The 22,035-nt window shown below is 42.3% G+C and overlaps 1 long non-coding RNA gene across 1 annotated transcript in view; it reads right to left on the reverse strand.

The window, feature by feature from the left end:
- Positions 1 to 19,448: 19,448 nt before the first annotated feature.
- The window catches only part of LOC144692375 (uncharacterized), a 130,967-nt gene continuing 128,380 nt past the window's right edge, over positions 19,449 to 22,035 (reverse strand). The window contains exon 4 of the long non-coding RNA XR_013579312.1: positions 19,449 to 19,682. This is a non-coding gene — a long non-coding RNA (uncharacterized LOC144692375). The remainder of the gene's footprint in view (positions 19,683 to 22,035) is intronic.

Here is a 22,035-nt window from a genome sequence, read left to right on the forward strand (position 1 = left end):
GACGAATTCATAGAATGTTTTTGGGATAGATCAGCATGTTCTGGAGCCAACCAGGGAGCAGGCTATATTAGACCTGGTATTGTGCAATGTGACTAGATTAATTAATGACCTCATAGTGAAGGCACCTCTAGGTAGCAGTAATCATATGATTGAATTTTACATTCAGTGTGAGGGAGGGAAGAGTGGGTCTAAGACTAATATTTTAAACCTAAATAAGGGCAATTACAAGGGCATGAAAGCAGAGCTAGCAAAAGTGAACAATTTAGGTTAAGGGATAGGTCATTAGTGACGCAGTGGAAGACATTAAAGAGGATATTTCAGAATACACAGAATAGATACATTCCAACAAGAAAGAAAAATTCCATGGGGAGGATCCACCATCTGTGGTTAGCTAAAAAAGTTAAAGATAGTATCAAACTTAAGCGTATAACTGCACAAAGGTGGGTGGCAGATCAGAAGATTGGACAGAATATAAAAAACAGCAAAGAATGACTAAAAGATCAACGGGGGGATGGGAATTACAATACGATAGAAAGCTAGCGAGAAATATAATGGCAGATAATAAGAGGTTCTACAGATATTTAAAAAAGAAAGAGTTAACAAAGTGTGTGTTGGTCCTATAGAAAGTGAGTCTGGGGAGTTAATAATGGAAAATAAGGAGATGGCAGATGAATTGAACAGGTATTTTGCATTGGTCTTCACTACAGAGGATGCAAGTAACATCCCAGAAATAGCTCTAAATTAGGAATTGGGAGGGAGAAACTCAAGAAAATCACAATCACCAGGGAAGTGGTACTTAGCAAATTGTTGGAACTGTGGGTTGACAAGTCCCTGGGTCCTGGTGGATTTCATCCTAGGGTCTTAAAAGAAATGACTAGTGAGATAGTTGATGTGTTCATTTTAATTTTCCAAAATTCACTAGATTCTGGGAAGGTTCCATTAGATTGGAAAATAGTTAATGTAGCTCCTTTATTCAAATAGGGACGGAGACAGAAAGCAGGAAATTATAGGCCAGTTAGCTTAACATCTGTCATAGGGAAAATGTTAGAAGCTATTATTAAAGACGTTATAACACGGCACTTAGATAAATTCAAGGTAATCAAGCAGAGTCAACATGGTTTTGTGAAAGGAAATCATGTTTAACTAATTTATTGGAGTTCTTTGAAGAAATAACAGGTGCTGTGGATAAAGGGGAACCAGTGGATGTATGTACTTAGATATCCAGAAGGCATTTGATGAGGTGCCTCATCAAAGGTTATCGGAGAAAATAAAAGCACATGGTGTAGGGGGTAACACATTAAAGCTAGTTGGAAACAAATAGTAGGCATAAGTTGGTCATTTTCTGGTTGGCAACCTGTGGCGTGCTATCGGGTTCAGTGCTGGGACCTCAACTCTGCACAATTTTTATAAATGATTTGGTGAAGGGACTGATTGCCAAATTATGGTTGCCAAATTTGCTGATGACACAAATATAGGCAAGAAAGTAAGTTGTGGAGAGGACATAAAGAGGCTACAAAAGGATATAGATAGGTTAGGTGAGTGGGCAAAGATCTGGAAATGATGTATCATGTGGGAAAATGTGTGGTTGTTCATTTTGGCAGGAAGAATAAAGAGTAAGAGATGACTTGAATGAAACATATAAGATCCTAAGGGGATTTGACAGGGTGGATGTGGAAATAATGTTTCCTCTGGTAGGAATCTAAAACTAGGGTGTCACTGTTTAAAAATAAGGGGTCACCCATTTAAGTCAGAGATGGGGAACTTTTTTCTCTCAGAGGGCTGTGAGACTTTGGAATTCTCGTCGTCAAAAGATGGTGAAGGCAGGGTCTTTTAATATCATTAAGACAGAAGTAGATAGATTCTTGATAAGCAAGCGAGTGAAAGATTATCGAGGGTAGGCAGGAATATGAAGGTGAGGTTAAAATTAGATCAGCCATGATCTCATTGACTGATGGAGCAGGCTTGAGGTGCCAAGTGGCCTACCCCTGCTCCAAATTCATATGTCCGTATGTCTACTGGTTCCCTTTTAACCACCTTGCATGTTATATCCTCAAAGAACTCTAATAATTTTTTCAAAGACCATTTTCCTTTCATAAACTATGTTGACTCTGCTTGATTGCATTATGATTTTCTAAATGTCCTGCTAGTATTTCCTTAATAATGGATTCCAGAATTTTCCCAATGACACACAATATACTAACTGCCCTATAGTTTCCTGCTTCTGCCTCCCTACTTTTTTGAATGGGGCATTATATTTGCATTTGCTGGACCTTTCCTGAATCTAGGGAATGTTAGAATTCATCCACTTCTGTTAAGATGCAGTGCATCAGGTCCAAGGGGATTTGTCAACCTTTAGTTCTATCAGTTTCCGAGTACATTATCTTTGCATGATCATTTTAAGTTCCTCTGTGTCGCCCTTGATTTTCTAATATTATTGGGCCACAAACATTGGCAGACCTGCTGAGTGTTTCTAGCATTTTCTGTTTTTAGTTCAGATTTCCAGCATCCTGTGTCTTGCTCTTGGACGTTCAACGGAAATCATGTCTACTGGTGTACATATTCTTAAATATGAATTTCTTACAATTCTGTTCTGACCTGATTAACGTATATAGAATGTGAATCAAAAACAGAATGTGGGTAATTAAATGATCATAAAAACCAGTGAACTGGGGTAGAAAACGAAAAAAAAATGAAAACGCAGGAACTTTTTGATTTAAAATTAAGTGCTTTACAAGACTACGGTGATTATATGTAGAACATTCTAAACTGATCACGAAGATGTGTTGAATGAAAAATGCCTAGATCAGAAGTCAGTGTTAAGTTCTAAAAACAGACAAACTGCGGGATGGTTTCAAAACGTCCTCAACTCGTCCAGAAAGAAGCCAGCATGCAGGATACTCAAAAACAGTTGAAACAATACATCATTTTTAAAATAAAGATTAAATTTGTTCAGGTAAATATTTGCATAGAGCAAGATATGGAAGTCATCTGAATATTGTAAATCATGAAAAGGTTATATTCAATGATCAGCGTATATAAATGAAATACAAATTCACAATCAGCAACCACCAGTACGAAATGAAGGTAACGCAGCAACTTCTCACCTGCCCTGTTAAACCTGTTGAGTTTGGTTTGGTTTTTCGTTAACATCGAGCTTCCAAAAGTCTCAAAACCGAGGACCTAAAGAAACAGTTTCCCTCCGTAACATTTATGGGTTATTTAGAAATGGCCATTAATAATCAAGAACATTTAGCGGGATCGTACTCTCCAACTGTCTCCTCCATGCCCAGATGGCCACCATGATGGAAGGCTAACGGTCTCTGCACGTGGGCCGCTCGCGACACCCACCCTCCGCTGACGCGCCCCCCAGCTTTTGTGACGCAACAGGTTGAAATCTCGCGACGATTCGCGGATTTTCCTTTTATTTCCCGCCGAAGGATTAGATCACGTGCTTTTGGCTGCGCAGCAGGTTCCAAGTCTGGTCTTGAGTTTTTTGACCAACTGGGGGGTTGCAGGTATCCACAAACTGTGGAATTTGGTGGTTAGGCGGGAATTCTAACCAATGTTAATCATTTAGACCGGTAAAAACTGAGGGATCATCAAGCGGAGACCCTGTCCAGTAAGTTTTTAAACTGACCTTCGTAGGAAACCGGCCCGAGTTTTTCCCCAAGCCACACATGTCAAGTTTGGACCTCTGCTGTCCTGGGCTTATCTCCTCCTTTCCCACACTGTTATGTCGTCGTGAACAATTGGCCAGATTTTCTATCCACCACAACCTCCCCTTTAATCCAACTGGCAGACCTTTTGAATGAATTTTGGATATGGCTTGACTTTGATCAAAAATAGAGTAAGTTGCCAATACTGTCGGGGTGAACAAATGCAGAGTAGTCACTTGAATGAGTTTCTGGAAGATTTCCAACATCTGCATCAGCCTGGTGCCTTCAGAAGAGAAGGAGGTGAGTAAAGGAGAGGAAATTGGAAATAAGCTACATTTAATGTAGTGTAATAAATGGCATACTTTTGTTTATTCATTCACAGGATGTGGGCGCCGCTGGCAAGGCCAGCATTTATTGCCAATCCCAAAGTGCCCATGAGAAGGTGGTGGTGAACAGCTTCTTGAATCACTGCAGTCCATGTGGTGTAGGTGCACCCACATTGCTGTTCAGAAGAGAGCACCACAATTTTGACCCAGTGACAGTGAAGGAATGGTGATATAGTTCCAAGTCAGCATGGTGTGTGGCTTGGAGGGGTAGTGATGTTCCCATGCATCTGCTGCCCTTGTCCTTTGAGGTGGTAGAGGTCGTGGGTTGGTCGTGCTGTTGAAGGAGCCTTGGTGAATTTCTGCAGTGCATCAGAATACTGTTACCACTGTGTGTCTGTGGTGAATGTTTATGGTGATGGATGGGGTGCCAATCAAACAGGCTGCTTTGTCCTGGATGGTGTCAAGATTATTTAGTGTTGTTGAGCTGCACTCAACCAGGAAAGTGGAGAGCATTCTGTCTTGTGCCTTGTAGATGGTGGACAGGCTTTGGGGAGGCAAAGGGTGAGTTAGTCACCACAGAATTCCTAGCCACTGACCTTCTCTTGTAGCCACAGTATTTATATGGCTGATCCAGTTCAGTTTCTGGTCAATGGTAACCCCCAGGATGTTGGTAGTAAGGGTAGTACCATTGAATGTCATGGGGCAATGGTTAGATTCTCTCTTGTGGCCATTGCCTAGCACTTGTGTGTGCTAATGTTATTTGCCACTTATCAGCCCAAGCCTGAATGTTGTCCGGGTCTTGCTGCATATGGACACAGACTGCTTCAGTATCTGAGGAGTCGCAAAATGGTGCTGAACTTTATGCAATCATGAGCGAACATCCCCATTTCTATCCTTACAATGGAGGAAGGTCATTAATGAAACAGTTGAAGATGGTTGGGCCTAGAACACTAACCTGAGGAACTCCTATGTCAATGTCCTGGAACTAAGATGATTGGCCACCAACAACCACAACTGTCTTCCTTTGTGCTAGGTATGACTCCAAACAGTGCAAAGTTTACCCCCTGATTCCCATTGACTTTGGTTTTGCTAAGGCTCCTTGATACCACACTCGATCAAATGCTGCCTGGATGTCAAGGGCAGTCGCTCTCATCTCACCTCTGGAGTTCAGCTCTTTTGTCCATGTTTGGACCAAGGCTGTAATGAGGTCAGGAGCTAAGTGGCCCTGGCAGAACCCAAACTGAGTGTCACTGAGCAGGTTATTGCTGAGCAAGTGCCACTTGATAGCATTGTCAATTACTTCTTTCATTGCTTTGCTCATGATCAAGATAAAAATTATGGGGCAGTAATTGGCCAGGCTGGATTTGTCCTGCTTTCTTTGGACCTGGACAATTTTCCACATTGCCGGATGGATTGTACTGGAACAGCTTGGCTAGGGGCACTGCTAGTTCTGGAGCATAACTTTTCAATCCTATTGCGGGAATATTGTCAGGGCCCATAGCCTTTGCTGTATCCAGTGCCTTCTTGATATTACAAAGTGAATTGAATTGGCTGAAAGCTGGCATCTGTGATGCTGGGGACCTCAGGAGTAGGCCAAAATGGATCATCCACTCAGCATTTCTGGCTGAAGATAGTTGCAAATGCTTGTCTTTTGTACTAATGTGCTGGGCTCCTCCACTGTTAAGAATGGGGATATTTGTGGAGCCTTTTCCTCCAGTTAGTTGTTTAATTGTCCACCACCATTCATGACTGCATGTGGCAGAACAGCTGAGCCTAGATTTGATTCATTGGTTGTGGGATCACTTAGCTCTGTCTGTTGCATGCTGCTTCCACTGTTTGGCATGCAAGTAGTCCTGTGTTGTAGCTTCACAAGGTTAACATCTTTTTAGGTATACCTGGTGCTGCTCCTGGCATGACCTCCTGCACTCTTCATTGAACCAGGTTTGCTTCCCCAGATTGTTGGTAATGTTAGAGAGCAGGATATGCCAGGCCATGAGCTACAGATTGTGATTGAATATAATTCTGCTGCTGCCGATGGCCCAGAGCTCACACTGATGTCCAGTTTTGAGATACTCGATTCATTGGAAATCTATCCCATTTAGCATGGTGGTTGTGCCACACACACAATGGAGGGTATCTTCAGTGTGAAGATGGGACTTTGTCTCCACAAGAATTGTGCGGTGGTTACTTTTACCAATACTGTCATAGACAACTGCATCTGCAAGAGGTAGATTGGTGAGGACTAGGTCAAGTAGGTTTTTCCCCCTTCTTGGTTCCCTCACCACCTGCTGCATATCCAATCTGGCAGCAATGCCCCTTAGGAAACAAAAACAGAAAATGCTGGAAAAACTCAGCAGGTCTAGCAGCATCTGTGGAGAGAGGAACAGAGTCAATGTTTCAAGTCCAATATGACTCTTCTTTGGAACTGCAGAGAGGTAGAAACGTGATGGGCTTAATGTTAAAAAAGGGGGAAGAAGCAGGTGGAGCAAAAATAGAAGGTTAGGGATAGGTTAGGGGGCAGGCGAGATTAAATGACAAAGATGTCATGGAACACAAGACAAATGATAGTATTAAAGACTAAAGCTTTGGTTCAGAGTAGGTGTTACTGACAGAATAAAGGTCAGCACTGTTTGAAAGCAAAAAAGCATGAGAATAAGCTACAGACCGTCACTTAGGGGAGAAAAAATTTAAAATGGAGGACAGAGTTCATGGTCTGAAGTTGTTGAACGCAATGTTGAGTCCAGAAGGCTGTAAAGTGCCTAACCAGAAGATGCTGTTGAGCTTCACTGTAACATTGTTTCAGGCCAAGGACAGAAATATAAGCATTAAGAGCAAGATGGTGAATTGAAATGTGACAGGGAGGTCAGGGTCATGCTTGCGAACTGAGCGAAGGTGTTCTGCAAAGCGGTCACCCAGTCTGTATTTAGTCTCCCCAGTCTAGAGAAGACTGCACTGTGAGCAGTGAATGCTGTAGACTAAATTGAAAGAAGTGCAAGTAAATCACTGCTTCATCTGGAAGGCTTGTTTGGGGCCTTGGATGCTGAGGAGGGAGGAGGTTAAAAAGGCAGATGTTATACCACTTGCGATTGCATGAAAAAGTGCCATGGGATGGGATGAAGTGTTGGGGGTGATAGAGGAGTGGACCAGGGTGTCATGGAGAGAATGGTTCCTTTGAAATGCTCACAGGTGAGGTGAGGGGAAGATGTGTTCAGTGGTGGCATCATGCTGGAGTTGGCAGAAATAGCGGAGGACTATCCTTTGAATACGGAGACCGGTAGGGTGGAAAGTGAGGAAAAAGGGATCCCAATCATGTTTCTGGGAGGGAGGAGAGAAGTGAGGAAAATGGTTGGACATAGTTGAGAGCGCCTCCAACCACCGTGGTGGGGGGGATCCTCACCTGAGGAAAAGGTACCCATAGCCACACTTTTCATTTGGAGGAAGCGAGACAATTTTAAGGAGAAATGTCAGAAGTGCCATTGTGGAAGGTAGCATCATCAGATAGAGACAGAGAAACTGGGAAATGGAATGGAGTCCTTACAGGAAGCAGGGAGATGTTGTTGAGGCAATTTTGGGAGTTAGTGAGTTTGTAATGAACACTGTTAGACAGTCTATCACCAGAAATGGAGACAGAGAAGTCAAGGAAGACAAGAGAAGTGTTGGAGAGGGGAGGAAATTGGAAGCAAAATTGATTAGTTTTTCCAGTTCTAGACGAGAGCACGAAGCAGCATTGATACAGTCATTGATGTACCAAAAAAAGAGTTGTTGGAGGGGACCTGAGTAGGACTGGAACAAGGAATGTTCCACATACCCCACAACGAGGGCCCATGTGGGTACCCATAGCCACACTTTTCATTTGGAGGAAGCGAGACAATTTTAAGGAGAAGTTGTTCAATGAGAGAACAAGTTCAGTCAGGCAGAGGAGGGTGGTGATAGATGGGGATTGTCCGGGCATCTGTTCAAGGAAGAAGCGGAAAACCCTCACTGTCCTGATGGGTGATGGAGGTGTAGAGCGACTGGACATCCATAGTGAAGAGGAGGCAGCTAGGGCCAGGAAACTGGAAATTGTTGAAATGAATCACATGTAGGTTCGACAAAGGGAGAGAAAATAGAGTCAAGATATGAAGAAAAAAGTTCAGTGGGGCAGGAACTGCCTGTCCTTTAGGACTTGGCCAGTTCTTGGTAGTGGACATTGAAGTCTCCAACCCAGAGTACATTCTGTGCCCTTGCCACCCTTAGTGCTTCTTCCAGTTGGTGTTTGATCTGGAAGAGTGCTGATTTATGAGCTGAGGATGTGGGGGGGTGGCAGGGCGGGGTGACGGTAGGTGGTAATCAGGAGATTTCCTTGCACATATTTGACTTTTTGCCATGAGACTTCATGGGGTCCAGAGTCAATGTTGAGAACTCCCAGGGCAACTCCCTTCTGACTGTATACCACTAAGCCATCACCTCTGGTGGGTCTATCCTGCCGATGAGTGATTAAGCTTGAATAAGAATGTGTAGTTAGGGAAGTTTCCTTATCACTCAGATCAAGAGAGTTTCCCAGGATAAAAATCTTGATGGTATAATTCAAACAAGTCAAGAGTTGAGTTTTGGTAATAAAATTTTACATTACTTGTGAAACTCCTGTGATCTTGCTCACAAGTAGTCAGGGGCCTGTAGAGCACTTTACAATTTTTATAAAGGTTTTGTGGCATTCTAAGGGTAACAACAGTTTACCTATCACTGTAATACAGAAAATTTACCGATGCAATATATCATGTGATTAATATAAAGTGAAAATAATACACACCTAATAAAAAAGGCACAAATCTCACGGACATAATTGTAATTTGCCTGCCACCTACAACACTTGCTGAAGATTCAAATAACTTTGAATTGTTTTGTCCTCCCCAATCTCATATTCTCTGTTATTTGAATGTCTTTACTTGAATAGTAAGGAATACTCAAGTTTATCTACAATATGAAACTGATGGACAATTGTGATAAAACTGTAGTAAAAACAAATTCAACTTCTTCATTATTACTTAGTAAACATAATTGATTTGCAGTTCATGTTGAAACTTTTGTTGTTCCACCACTATACCATAAAAATATTTTCTCATTATTAAATCTTTAATGACCAGCATCATGAATAGATGGTTTTGTGCTATGCTTCAGGCCATACTATCTGAGGTTAATGTCAACAAGCAACACAAATATCCCCTTCGAGCCCAATTGCAACATTGGTTCTATTGAATGACAACATCTATAACTCAGATCAGCGACTTTTCAGTAGACAACGTGTGGAGCACCCTTAAAGGTAAACTCAAGGCATGCAGGATAAATATATGCACAAAGTTATGAAAGGTACACTATATGCCCTAAATGGATGAACAAAAAAAATGTCAATTTAAAAAGGGAGAAAGATCAAACTCTACAAATCATATGCAATAAAAGGCAATTTATAAGTATTGCCACTATCACTAACTCCCTAACCAGACTAGTCTTTTCCTGTTCACTCTATGAAAACTCATCATAATTTTACAAACCTCCCTTTGAACTCCTTTTTGCTTTCTTTGCTCCAATGGAAATAGTTCCAGCATCTCAATCTTTTATATTCATTCCAGTCCCACTTTCTCATTCCTGACATAATTTTGACAAGCTTGTGCCCTTTCTGTGGTTTTAGAGTTCCTTCTATAATAAAACATAAAACTACACACAGCACTGTAACTATAGCCTTAGCATTGGCTTATACAATTTTATCATAATCTCATAAGTCCTTGCACTCTTCACACTTATTTATAAAACTTAAAATGTTATGGTAACAGGACCCTTGGAAAGAACAGAGGATTTGGCATTTTGGAAGTGGTTACATACTTAAAACAGGAGGTTTTTACACAAACATGCAGACATGTATGCATGAATAAAAAGAAACAAAATAATCTGCAAAGTGGAAGGGCTGATTTTAGCTTAAGACAGTAGGGGCATAATAAGCAAAATCAAGAAAAGAAAATATATTTATAGCATTGATAGCATGCTTTTAGCAATCTAGTCATAAAGCTCTGGAATTCTCTCCCTAAACCTCTGCCTCTTCACCTACCTCTCTTCCTTTAAAATCTTCAAACCCAACCCTTCGACCAAGCTTTTAATAACATACCAGAGGCTTTTCAGTTTTTCTTGCATCTGAATTAATGGTAAGAAAATTGGGTGTGCTTTCCTGCAATTGCTAGCCTCTGTTAAATTTCAATTTTTCTGCTCCATCCAGCAATTGTTTTTTGATCAGGCTCTACTGACAAAAATCTGCTCTGTGTCCTGTGATAGCACAGTTCAATGTTTAGTGTACAAGGGCTGAATTTTACATGGAGGTGGTGGCCCCACCCACCAGCTAGAAAGTCAGGGGCGAGCCCGCCTCTGCCAGCCCAGGAAGCCACGATACAATTTTGCCTAGTTCAGGCAGTTAAGTACTGAGGTCATGGCTTATGCCGCCTTGAGGGAAGATGTTTCGCCTCCAAAATCTGCCGGCCTACCAGCTGGCTTGCTGCTCTCCAGCCCCAGCAACACCATTGGGAGCCTTGGCCACTTCTGGGACTACTGCCAATCCCTGAGCAGGAATGTCGCTGGAGGCCGGAGTTCAAGGTTAGTAGGGTGGCCTTGCCAGGCCAGTCATGCCTGCTCTGGCAAGGGGGAGAATAGTACATTGATGGGGTGGGAGGTGGTGTTCAACTGAAGCAGCCATTTCCGTGGGTGGGGGGTGTCTCCATTGGGCAAGGGGTGCCTGAACAGGAGGGGACACCCACCCCAGAACTAAACTGGCACTTGGTGTGAACTCCTTCCTCTGCTGATAAAACACCAGTGGTGGTGGCAGGTGGCCACTAATTGAATATTTAAGGGCCTCAATTGGCCAAAGATTGGGCAGGCCACTCGACACCTCCATGCCACTGGTAAAATACCAGCGGAAGTGGGTAGGCAACAGGCATAGCGCCACACCTACCATCCCACCCAATTTTATGCCCCCCTCCCCAACAACCAGCCAGCCTGCTTGGGGTGGTGCGAGGGGAGTGTAAAATTCCGACCAAGTCAAGAAAACTCTCATTCAGTTGAAAAGAAAAGAACTTGCACTCATATAGTACTTAGCACATTCCTAAATGCAGTCAAGTTTTCAGGACACTTTAAATTACATTGAAATGCTGTGACTGCTGTGGTAACAGATTATTCAAAGTCCTGACCACAAAGTCCCACAAACAGAAAATCTGACGAATGACTGGCAGATTTTCTTTGATAATTTTAGTCAAAAATGAAACTTTTGAAAAGCAAGGATATCTGTAAAACTCCCTGCCCTTCTTCACATTTTGTCATGAGATCTTTTACTTCAAACCTGAAAAGCAGTTTAATATCTCATGCAAAGGCAGCACTCCAGCAGTCATATGTGCTCATGTCCTGCCATGGAGCTTGAACCTCAGAACCTACTTGGAAGTGGAAGTGCTAAAACTGAGCCAAGGAGACACGGGCTCGTTAGTTATAGATTTGACCACTTAGAACAGGCCACCACTGAATGGCTCTTTGCTGTTTGGTTGAAAGTTACCACAAGATGGTGCTGACACCCACTCTTTAATTAAAGGTCCCAGCTGTGGAATTGGGCTCTTTAGCACCCAGTTTTTCTACACTATAAATGCTGTTTTGTCGTATGTAAAAGTCTGGTGGAGCTATGTTGGATGGCATTTTGTTGAGGGTATCAGTACTGCAATATCAGTAAATGCACCCCAATTCTCCAGCGGGAGAATGGGGTTGAGAAACTTATCAGCCATGATTGAATGGCGGATCAGACTTGATGGGCCGAATGGCCTAATTTCTGCTCCTATGTCTTATGGTCTTCACCACAAATCGCACATCTTATCGTTCCTTTCTTAATGATTGTCCACTTGGTCATAATGCTAAAGCAAAACCCATCAACAAAACAGACATTCCAAATCAAGTTTATGAATAAAACCATGTCACATTGCATATAAAAGTCAACTAAGAACCTTTGTGCATTCCCTTAGTTCATGTTTTCACATGTCTTTGCCTCTCCTAGTGCTCCTATGCAGTGCCTCTCCAGTGGATGGAGCATGGCAAAGCTGCTACATTGAGGGAGGCAGCAAATTACCATTACCACTCCCTCTGAGGCGGCATTTCAGCAATCCTAGAAATCTGTTGACAGAGAAAGGCTGCTGGATTGTTGTGATACCTTGCAGGCCCCTTTGAACACTGGTATCTGCAATCATGATGGCAGCAGTTTGAGCTTCCTGACACTGGGTGGCTTCTGCTTGTGCTGCAATGAAAACTGAGACATCAACTATCAAATGCTGCATCATGTTTGGGTCTGGAAGTGTGCTAATGGAGTCGGCCACCACTTTCAAGCTGTGTGCAAAGCCCAATGCCAAGTTGGTGCCAGACTCTTCCAGGCTTTCTGGCAGGCCTACCAATGAATCAAGCATTTCATTGTGCATAGGGAGAGACCGTAATGTAGCAGTAATGTCACTGGACTAGTAATCCAGAGACCCAAGCTCATGCCCTGGGGGCACGTGTTCAAATCCCACCAAGGCACCTGGTGGAATTTAAATTCAATTAATAAATTTGAATTAAAAGCTAGTCTCAGTAATGGTGACCACGAAACCATTGTTGATTGTCGTAAAAGCCCATCTGGTTTACTAATGTCCTTTGCGGAAGAAAATGTGCCATCTTTGCCTGGTCTGGCCTACATGTGACTCTAGACACAGCAATGCGGTTGACTCTTAATTGCCCTCTGCAATAGCCTGGCAAGCCACTCAGTTCAAAGGCAGTTGGGGATAGACAGCAAATGTTGGCCTTGCTAACGATGCCCACATCCCATGAAAGAATTTTTAAAAACTTTCAGCCTCTCTCTTAGGTTGCCCCAACAAAATCCTCATCTGAGTACTCTGCCGCAGAAGTCATGTGCAACCTTGCCCTTTGTCCCCTACTTTGGCTGTAAGCTATTTGTATGCGGTAGCTTACTACATGCAAATCCCAAAATCTAAGCTTTTCACAAAAATATTCACAGTTTTTATATTCTTTGTGGAATATGGGCATTGCTGGCAATTGTTCCCTAGCTCTAATTGCCATTGAACTGAGTGGCTTACTAGGCCATTTCAGAGCTCTCTTCAGTTAAAGAGTCAACAACATGAGGTAAGGATGGTAGATTTCCATCCTGAAAGGGCATTAGTGAACCAAGTGAACAATGTTTTATGGTCACCATTACTAAAACTAGTTTTCAATTCCCAATTTATTAACTGAATTTAAATTCCGCCAGCTGCTTTGGTGGGATTTGGACCCATGACCCCACAGCATTAGCCTGGGCCTCTGGATTGTTAGTCCAGTGACATTATCATCACTCCTCAGTGTTCATATCTGAGCTGGTGGCTGCAAATGTGAGAGCAAATTATGGTGTTTTTTCGTTGCAGCCTTTCTGATCTTCCATCTTTTTCTTTTCCACCACTGCCTGACCAGGTTGTGGTTTCTGGTTATCTGGAAGGAAGAAGGTATAGGGGTTATGGTGATGGGAGGGGAAAGCAAGAGGTGCATGCTTATACCAACTGTACCGTTGAAATCAGAAGAGATTGTGAGATGTGGGAGAAGTAAGTTGTGAGAAGAGGGTTACGGTCTGAGGATACATCATCTTCGATGTTATTGGCCCTGTTGAAAATGCTGCTCCAATGACAGCAACCACCATTACCCCCCCCCCCCCCCCCCCCCCCCACTGGGGTAAGGACATGCAGTCATGCCAGTCCCCCACCCATTAAGTCCTGCTACCTTCCATTATGCAGCACCTTGTCCTGCAAAAGAGAGGGAAATGTGATGCAGTGTGTTTGGGTGAAATGACTCTAAGGTTGAATAGCTGGCAGAGTGCAAGCTGTGAGATGTGGGTATGAGGTTTGCAGCATTGCTAAGTGTTTGAGGGTGAGGTGAAGCCATGTATCTGTCGTGATTGATAGAGATTTTGTTAGCTGAGTAATGGTGAGTGTGGTGCACTGAGCAGTGTGTGAGGCTACTAATGCAGTTGATGGAATATAACATTTGAAGATGCATTTTATTACCATGACCACTCATTTGAGGTTATTGAGCATTTTCTTTACTCCATTGCATCCAGGTCCATGGGGCTGGACTCCTGGCATTGACCTGCAGTGCTATCTGGCCCCACTGCCTCTACAGAGTTTGACTGGGGTGGCCTCCTGGCCCCCTGTAATTACCACTCCTCCTGTCCACCTCCTGCACCAAGGACTCCAAAGCAGCATCAAAGAATCTTGAAGCCTGCTATCTGCCAGGTTGCCATTATTGAGTGTTTCCCACATGAAAATCATTTTTAGAACAACCTCCAGAACCTGCTGAAGTCCCAGTAAGAGGTGCAGCCTACTTTTAAGTAACTCAGTCTAGCTTTAACTCATGTTAGCCTCTCAGGCAGACATTCAAAATGTGTGCTGCATGCTGCAATCATTTAAATTAGTAGGCAGCACAAAGTTTGTGTGCTGCCTGCACCAGAAGCATTGGACATGGAATAATCTCACGTCATGACCCCGAACCCATTTTTGACCATGTTTAATTTTGCTCCCATTGTGTTTTTCCTGAAACATTTTGCAAGACAGAAATAAAACTAATTTTAGTTTATGAATAAATTGCTAATTTAATTCTAAAGCCATAATTTTAGGAATTTAAAATTGTTTAGATGTCATAGAATATTAAGTGACAGTGCTTTCCAATATTGAGGAAAACACAATCTGGGCCCAGGAAAATGAAAATTAACCTTTTATTTTAGTTTATTGATTTTTTTTAAAAACTGCAATACTTATCATAGAAAATGTCTTAGAACTATATTAAGTCAGAGTTTGAGATCAGGTATCTCTACACAGATTCTATAAGGAATTTGTAACATTACTTACATTGGGCAGTCAATGTTGGCTGAACATTGTTGCTTTTCTTAGCATCAGAGAACTTAACAAAGCTCTAAATTCCAGCAATCCTAACCATGCAGAGGGGATGACAACATTAGAACAGCTCTCAGACTGAACTATGTGTGGCACAGCAAAGCATAAGAGGAAAAAAGTGAAATAACTTAAAAATGGAGAACAATGAAATATTTAAACTTTATGCTTCTGGAATTGCTATTTTTCACTGAGTCATCACACCCAGCAAGAACAAGGTGCCTCAGATACTGAGACAAGGAGAATCAGCAGGCGTCACCTACAAAATGATCACAGAATAACATTGGCAGAGGTCATGAAAAGGTCTTTAATCACCCACATTCTTTGTCAGTCAGACTTGAGAATGCTTGACTCAGGATGCCACAAACAGGAAACAAAGCGAAAATAAAACACATACAAATAACATATAAAATAAACCAAAAAAAAATGATTGAACTATGTCTTCTGACCCTTGCTCTGCTTTCCTGTTCTTGATATTCTCTCAGCCTTTGTTTCCCTGTTGTATTATGGTTTTATTTACACACAAAAGGATGCAGGATACCATTTTTCTACCATGAGTAAAACTTGATGGATTTGATTATTATCGCTTTGCTCACAAGCATGGTAAAAGTGATATGCCGGTACTGCAGACACGTGTTGTGCTTGAATAGTTTTCTTAAGTATTCATGCTTCAAATGTTAAGATTGTTTACACTGCATTTATATCACATCGGTTCCTAAGCAAATTATGAGGAAGTATGGACTATTTTCAGATTTAACACTTTAAGCAACAGCACAGAAATAGAAGATTTAGATATGTGGAAAATAAACACCTAGACCAGGATTTTATAGCCCTGCTGCAGCATGTCTCCCCCTGGTGGATGCTGCGAGCCATTTAAATTTCCATTCAGTTCAGTGGGACTGTAATACCCTGCCAGGCGAAAGGGGCCGTAAAATCCTGGCTCTTATTTTGAGAAACTCCTGCCCTGATGAATTTCCTCTGACAGCCACAAGCATCTTCCTTTGTCAAATATGACTCCTGTCACTGGAAAAATATGTCTACGACCCCTATGGACCTTAATTTTACTGGGCCTCTTTGGTGTCATGCTTGGTCAAAGGCTGCCTTGCAGGGTTGCCAACCCTCCAGGATTGGCCTGGAGTCTCCAGGAATTGAAGATCAATCTTCAGGACACTGCTGTGTGCAATCATGGAGAAATCATAAGGACAATAAAAGAGGTAGATTTTTAAATTTTTTCTTTAAACATTCCTTTTAACTAGATATAAAAGTATTGAAAATGGTGGGGGGATGTGGAGGGAAGGCCATTGGCTGACAGTCAAGCACCATCTAATTGAGTAATAAGTCTTTTTGCTTTCCAAATGGCGTCAGAAGGCAGTATGTCACAAGGATAGATGTATTGGCCAACCAATGGCTGGAGCATGGGGAAAAGTCATGTGATGAAACCTCCAGGAATACACTTAATCATAGTTGGCAACTTTCCTACCTTGGCCTCAAGGTAAGCGACTCTTCCCCCCTCCTCTGGCACTCAGTTGCTATGTCCATATCAGGATCAAGGCTGTGATGAGGTTGGAGCCATGTGGGCACTGGTGAAATCCAAGCTGAGCTTTGGTGGGCTTATTAACAGTGAGTAGGTGTTGATATATGGTACCAATGATGATTCTTTCTATTACTGTACTAGTGATTGCAGGGTGGTGTGGAGAGAGAAATAGAGCCACATAAGCCTGTTTGGATTTATTGGAGAAGAAGTTAGACCCAATTACATCCACAATGGATGCAAGGACACCTGAAATCGTTCAATCCTAAATTGGAATGATCCAGTTTTTAGGTTGCACTGCCTGCCCCCTGAAACAGATGTCCTGTCTCATTCTAAAGCAAATGAGAGCCTAATGCATGTTTTGGATCTCTTGACAGAAATTGGGCAACTACGAGTTGGACAGGTCAGGCCTGCCCTGTTTGAAATTTTCAGTGACAGCTAACTAAAGGTTATTTTAATAAGTTTTTTTTTCCAAATGTTCTTGCGGAGTGAGAAGGAACACAACTGCTTCCCTAACTTCATAGTTGTCATGATCACTGTCCCTGCGCTAGTTGCCTGCTCCAACCCCCATCCTAGAACCTAATTTTGGGATACTCAATGCCAACCACCCAATATTTCCTGAAGTAAATGTGTGAGTTACCTGTGGAGGCACGACAGGTATCATCAGTTTGTGCAATAAATTATTGCCTGCACCACCTCTTTTTGTGGATAGAACATACCTGAGCAATCCTCCACATTGTCGGGTAGATATCAGTGTCATAGCTGTACCGGAGCAGCTTTACTAACTCTAGTTAACCCTATAATATCTCTTATAAATGCCTTGGGACATCTTATTACCTTAAAGGTGCTATATAAATAAAAGTTATTGTTTGGTGCACAGGCCCTCATCACTCAAACTGCAATGTTGTCAGAGCCCTTAGCCTTTGCTGTAGTAATCTTCAATTCTACAGGACTTGTAAAGTCATCTGCAGCAAGTGGTACAATTCTGTTAAATTCCGCCTTTTGCAAAGTGGAGACAGCAGATACAAGAAGGGTTCTATAAATGTGGTCCTTAGGATAGTGAAGGGTGCAAACAACAGCTCAGATGTCATTGTATCTGTATTTGTTGGCTTCTTAGAAGTTCCTCCTTCTCATCTAAATCATATACAGTAGAATGTTCAAAATGCCGAAAGGAATAAGCATCCTCATAACTTTGTATTGTGTGATATAAATGCAGGCAGTAACCAAAAGCAAGAATTGCCAAATTAAAAGTTTACTTAGCAAAACCAACTAATCCTGGGAGCAAATTACAACAAAATATAACTCAAAATCTAAAAATAATCAAACAGCCCTTACCTCAAGACTCTCATAACTATTTTATTGCGACTTGTTGTAAACTATAAGCACAGCCTCATCCAAAATTGTTAGATTTGGAACAAGGCTACATCCTTACAATTTATTTGCTTAAATAAGGCTCCCCATACATGTATCATGGGTTAACTTTGTGCTCAGACATCAAGTTTTTTTCCCAGATAAAAGCAAAAAACTGTGGATGCTGGAAATCCAAAACAAAAATAAAAATAAAAATACCTGGAAAAACTCAGCAGGCCTGGCAGCATCTGCGGAGAGGAATACAGTTAACGTTTCGAGTCCGTGTGACTCTTCAACAGAACATTGTCTCTTTGTGGCGGGGGGGAGCTTCCGATCAGGTGCAGGGAACAAAATATACCATTAAATATTTATATTTAAGTTCTTTCCCAGGCCTTCCTCATAGTGTGATCTGCATATCAGCGAGGTACTGAAGTTATGAACCATTCGTGCCCACAACATGTCTCCCGATTGCAGTGACTCGAACCTTCTTCATAAGCTTTACAAATTGCATCATGCTGTGAATTGGGTGCACAAGATCACTCATTTAATTGGATCCTACACCTGTCATCATTATGCTTAGAAATTAGCTGCCCTCAATAGTTGGTATATTGGTCTGTGTCATATATTAAAGCCAGCTGTGACAGAGTGTGAGCAGAAATAGTTTGTGCTCCAGTGGTATTGCTGATTGCCTGCTCGTGTACATGCAGTAGATCAATTCACCAATTTACTGCAACCAGCAGCCTTAACCCAATGGAATAATTTTATAGACATATTTTAGTAGCTGTACAGTGCAGTCATTGTCCTGATCATTGAGGTATTTAGAGTGCAGATAATCAAAGAAAAATTATGGGCCAGATTTTCAATTCTGGGTCAGGAAACCGGGTGCAGGTTCAATTCCAGATCCCAACCCTGTGTCATGCCTGCATCATTGACACAACACAATTTTCAAATGGAGATTATATAATTTTTCCGGAGCAGGTTCGATGCCCTATTGGTACTAGCGAAAAGAGCCTGGGAGTGAGACACAGTCACTTTAAAAAGGTGAGCAGCAGCCAAATTTGGGCCAGCCACTCACTGTGAAGATGGTTGCCCAGGGAGGAGAACAGGATTGGGCTGGCACTGCCAGCGTGGGCAGGTATGGGCAGCCCCTAGATTTTTTTATGCCTCCCTGGAGGTCCTCACCGAGGCTGCGGCCAAGAGATGGTATATTTTGTTCCCTGCACCTGATCGGAAGGTCCCCCCCGCCACAAAGAGACAAAAAGGGTATGACTGGATTCATGGAGGAGGTGAGCAGCCATGGCATCATCAGGAGGACATGGGTCTGGTGCCTCAAGCACCTCAATGTCCTCATACGAACTGGGAAGGTGTGTGGCAAGCGGCACCTGGGTGACAGTTCTCCAATTCTGTACACAGGAACATGCACATAAGCTAGCTGCCTGTGTGCCCTAACATTGTCAGAACAAGTGCTAGTCACATCATTCAGGTATCAGCCACCCTCATATGTGGGGAGAAAGTTAGTAGGGGGCACCACTGAGGAGCCCAGCAGCTCATGTCAATGTCATCCTGCAGGAGAAGCACATGTACAATAGCCGGGAGATGGTGCAGACAGGAGGTGAAGTGCCTGACTTGGTGGAGATCATGCAGGTGCCATCGTAGCAGACCATCGGCGATGATGAGGCTGGAAGCCAAGAAGAGCAGGGTCATTTGATAGCTCCATCCTCAGCTGAAAGGCATGTTGGAGATTCTGCCCAATGCATGCTATGGCTCGTCAACCATTGTCACCTATCAGGTTGATTGGGATGATGTATCTGCTGAGTTGTCCAAGTTCTGATCAACACCTTGTCTCTACCACCCAGCTTCATGTCAACTGCAAATTTGGAGATATTACAACATACAAACGTAGGAAGTAGGCGCAGGAATAGAGCATTTAGCCCTCATGGCTGATCGGATTGTGGCCTCAAGTCTACTTTCCTGTCTACCTCCTACAACCTTTGACTCCCTTGTTAATCAAGAATCCATCTAACTCAGCCTTAAAAATATTCACAGACCCTGCCTCCACTGCTCTCTGGGGAAGAGAATTCCTCAGATTAATGGCCCTCCGAGAGAAGAAAATCTTTCCTCATCTCTGCCTTTACTGGAAAACCCTTTATTTTAAACCGTGTCCCTTAATTCTAATCTCTCCCGTAAGGGGAAACATCCCCTTGGCATCCATTCTGCCAAGTCCTGTCGTATATGTGTCAATAAGATTGCCTCTCATCTTCTAAACTCCAGTGGATATAGGGCCAATCTGTTCAACCTTTCCTCATAAGGTAACCCCTTCAGCCTATTAATCAGTCACATGAACCTTCTCTGAGTTGCTTCTAATGCAATTATATTCTTTCTTAAGTAAGGAGACCAAAACTACACAGTACTGCAGACGTGGTCTCACCAATGCCCTGCACAACTTAGCAAACTTCTCTACTTTTATAATTGATTTCCCTTGCAATAAGCGACAACATCCCTTTTTTTTCCTAATCACTTGTTGCACCTGCATGCTAGCTTCTTGTGATTCATGTACCAGGACACCCAGATCCCTCTGTACTGCAGAGTTCTATGATCTCTCTCCATTTAAATAATATGCTGCTTCTCTATTCTTCCTGCCAAAGTAGACGATTTCACATTTTCTGACATTGTACTCCATCTGCCAATTTTTTACCCACTCACTTAACCTATCTATATCCCTTTGCAGACTCTTCACAACTTACTCTCCTGCTTATCTTTGTGCCATTAGCAAATTTAGTAACCACCTATTAGGTCCCTTCATTGAAGTCATTGATATAGATTGTGAATAGCTGAGGACCCAGGACTGATCTCTGTGGCACTCCACGGGTTACAGCTTGCCATCCTGAAAATGACTCATTTATTCCTACTTTCCGCTTCTGTTAGCTAACCAATCCTCTATCCATGCGATTATTTTATCCCCTATACCATGAGCTCTTATTTTGTGTAGTAAGTTTTAAGTGGCACCTTATCAAATATCTTTTGGAAATCCAAATACACCATATCTACACGTTCCCTTTATCCATTAAGATGAAAGCAAAATACTGCGGATGCTGGAAATCTGAAATAAAAATAGAAAATGGAAGAACTCAGCAGGTCTGGCAGCATCTATGAAGAGAGAAACAGAGTTAACATTCTGAGTCTGTATGACTCTTCTTCAGAGAAGACTCTGAAGAACATTTGGACTCGAAATGTTAACTCTGTTTCTCTCTCCATAGGTGCTGCCAGATCTGCTGAGTTTTTCCAGCATTTTCGGTTGTTATCCCTTTATCCATGTTGCTTGTTACTCCGCAAAGATCTCCAATAAATTAGTCAAACCTGATTTCCATTTCACAAAACCATGTTGACTCTGCCTGATTACATTAAGATTTCCTAAGTGTCCTACTATAAACTCCTTAATAATAGGTTCTAGCATTTTCCCTGAGACAGATATTGGACTAACTGGCCTTTAGTTTCCTATTTTCTGTCTCCCTCATTTCTTGAATGGAGGAGTTACATTAACTATTTTCCAATCTGATGGGACCTTTCCAGAATGTAGGGAATTTTGGAAAATTACAACCAATGCATCTACAATCTCGCCACCCACTTCTTTTAAGACCTTAGGATGCAGTCATCAGGTCCTGAAGATTTGTCAGCCTTTAGTTCTAATAGTTTTCTCAGTACCTTTTCCCTAATGTTTGTAATTGTTTTAAGTTCCCCTGTCCCTTTCACCTCTTGATTTATAAGTATTTGTGCATGTTATTTGTGTCTTCTACAGTGAAGCCAGACACAAAATATCTGTTCAATGCTTCCGCAATTTCCTTATTACCCATTATTAATTTCCCATTCTCACTCTCTAGAGGACCAACACTCACTTTAGTTACTCTCTTTTTAAAATACTTGTGAAAGTATTTAAAAAGACTGGGCAACCAAGAGATACTGTGGGCCATCAGCAGCAGCAGAATTGTACTCAACCACAACCTGTAACCTCATGGCCCAGCATATCCCCCACTCTACTATTACCACCAAACCAGGGGATCAACCCTGGTTCAATGAAGAGTACAGGAGGGCATGCCAGAAGCAGCACCAGGCATACCTAAAAATGAGGTGTCAACCTGGTGAAGCTACAACACAGGACTACCTGCATGCCAAACAGTATAAGCAGCAAGTGATAGAGCTAAGCGATTCCACAAACAACAGAT

Source organism: Cetorhinus maximus, chromosome 17, assembly GCF_964194155.1.
Source record: "Cetorhinus maximus chromosome 17, sCetMax3.hap1.1, whole genome shotgun sequence".
Classification (NCBI taxonomy): Eukaryota; Metazoa; Chordata; class Chondrichthyes; order Lamniformes; family Cetorhinidae; genus Cetorhinus; species Cetorhinus maximus.